Source organism: Cervus elaphus, chromosome 19 (assembly GCF_910594005.1).
Source record: "Cervus elaphus chromosome 19, mCerEla1.1, whole genome shotgun sequence".
Taxonomy (NCBI): Eukaryota; Metazoa; Chordata; class Mammalia; order Artiodactyla; family Cervidae; genus Cervus; species Cervus elaphus.
Genome location: NC_057833.1, coordinates 10,559,004 through 10,561,584, shown reverse-complemented (window position 1 = coordinate 10,561,584; position 2,581 = coordinate 10,559,004). Strand labels below are relative to the sequence as shown.

General features: G+C 42.8%; 1 non-coding gene across 1 annotated transcript; it reads right to left on the bottom strand.

The window, feature by feature from the left end:
• Positions 1–254: 254 nt before the first annotated feature.
• Positions 255–326, bottom strand: TRNAQ-CUG. Its single transcript has one exon. It is a non-coding gene; the product is annotated as a tRNA-Gln (tRNA).
• Between the last annotated feature and the right edge of the window lie 2,255 nt (positions 327–2,581).

Genomic DNA, 2,581 nt, shown 5'->3' with positions numbered 1-2,581 from the left:
TCGGACTGTAGCCCGCCAGGCTCTTCTGTCCATGGGATTCTCAAGGCAAGAATACTGGAGTGGGTAGCTATTCCTTTCTCCAGGGGATCTTCCTGATCCAGGGATTGAACCTGGGTCTCTCACATTGGAGGCAGATTCTTTGTCACTGAAACCTAAAGGACATGTTGCCTCCCTGTCAGGAATTGAACCCTGGTCTCCTGTGTGGCAGGTGGGAATACTCACCACTACACTAATGAGGACGGCAAAACATAGACAGGTTCCACTGAGACTTGAACTCAGATCACTGGATTCAGAGTCCAGAGTGCTAACCACTACACCATGGAACTGTACACATCATGGAAGAGTGCCGGGGTCCAGCCTCGGCAGGATCCAGGGGGTACCCTCGGGATGAACGGTGTCGGCGAGAGAAGACACGTGAGACCAGCCTTGATAGGGCCAAGTCTGCGAGGGAGAGAGAGAGAGAAAGAGAGAGAGAGAGAGTGACCAGACGGGGGGTGCAGCAGTGTCTGGCAATGATTTATTTTTTACTGTAGCTTTTATACCCTAAGTTAGTACATCTCTAAGGGGAAGATAGTTTAACATTACATCAGCTTGTTCTTCACGAAACCAGGATGTTTTCTGCATACTTCTTTGTTTATGAGGGTCTTGTACATTATCTTCTGGCCTTGGGGCCTATTAACATTTTATGCAGGTCAGGTGAATGTAAACCTATTTTCTGTTTCTATGGTGACCTTAATTGAAAGGTAGCAGTCTCATAGGGCAACAGTACAGAGTAGAAGTATAACCTTGTTAACACAAAAATTAATCTTTCTGCAGAAGTTGTCAGTTGCGTTTATCTAAGAAGTTCATCCCAGACTGACTCTGCGACTTTGGTGAGGCAGCCTCTGCCTAGCACTCCTGGCTGACAATTAACAACCATCTCATTGTTACCACACTAGGGCTAAGCTTTTATTTCTCTAGATCTTTAACTATATTAACAATGGTTTCTATAACACAACCTTAGCACATTAAAAGCAAAAACACAGCAAGCAAAACACAGCAAGCAAATGTTAACCCAATAACTACTTTTAGAATAATTTTTCTTGTGTTTTCTAATAGGGCTTCCTCACCCCCCGAAAGAGCTCTATGTCTGTTAGGGCCTTTATATGATCAGGTTCTTTATGTTATTTTATGATTAGGGTATTATAAGCAATCATGCATATTAGCACCAAGGGCATAAATGCATTTGCCAAAGAAACTAAAATACCAGCAAAGGAGTTTAAATTAAAACCCTCCTTTCACCCTGGATAATCTCATAAAACACCACCACCCGGGAAACTTATTGATTAAAGTTCTAAATTGATTCTTACTTGGAAAGAGATCGGGGAAGGCCTTCTGCCTGTGTCACAGAAATTAGGGAGTAGTCTATTGAGGCAAGCATCAGAGAGACAGATATCATCTTTAAGGTGAGCGCCGGGGGCAGCTTTTCGAAATCCCTGAAAACCTGATCTGCCTTGCCTGTCAGGCTTTCTCCTCGTGACCTTGTCATGGGTGGGATCTCATGAGCTGGCCTTTTCAAAACCCCTGAAAACCTGATCCACCTTGCCTGTCAGGTTTTCTCCCTTATGACCTTGTCATGGGTGGGATCTCGTGTGTTGGATCCCAGCAGAAGAGCATTATTTAATAAGTTATAGTAGAACAATTTGTTACATACTAAGGAAAGATGTCAGTGTAGATCCTTATTTTACAGCTAAGACCATACCAAATCCAATATGGATTAAAGAGAGCAGAAAGTGCCAATCGCATCAAAAAGACTAAAAGAAAACTTGACTTTGTATTAAGTATCAGTGAAGTGCAAAGGAGTTTGGGAGTGCTTTCTAAGCTTAAAAGTGTTAGAAGAAATGTTTTAAAAGAAGAGATTGAATGCACTTGGCCACAGTGATTACAGACTTCCATACTGTCTGACTCTCCCAACTAATATATCCTTAACTTAGGAAAAATCTTGCATCCGTATGAAAGACAACATATTACAGTTGACCTCTCCTCCCCACACATGTTGTTCAAGGGCCAACTATATTATACAAAATGCTCATGCAAATAAAACAAAATCAGTATAAATACAATTTCCAAGCACCTAGCCCTGGTCAAGTCTATGCTGGAGAGTTGGCAAACATTCAGTTAAGGTGGGCATCCCCAGTTGGTCCAGGAAGAACCTGAGGGTCAGAGATGTGAAGGTTCTTGCCTATGTCACTAACCTCAGGAGCCATACGCTGTTTTTGACCTGTCAGTCTTCTGATCCATCTGAGCCCCACCCAGTCAGGCTCACATTCACACCTTGATTTATTTCAAGGCCCTGGCCCAGGCCCAGGAGATGAATAGTCTCAGGTATTGAAGGTGTGGTCCCATTCCTCTTGCCAAGTGATCAGGTTTAGGAATGAACAAGTGCCAGATTCTGGCAATTAAGTTGAGAGGGAGAAATCTTCTAAGAAGTGTTTGGGAAGTAATGTCTCACTCATAATAGACAGTCCCTTGTCTTTTTCACTCTTCCATCTTGTATTCCTACCAGGATTATCTGAAAATTTAATCTGTTGCTGCATACCTT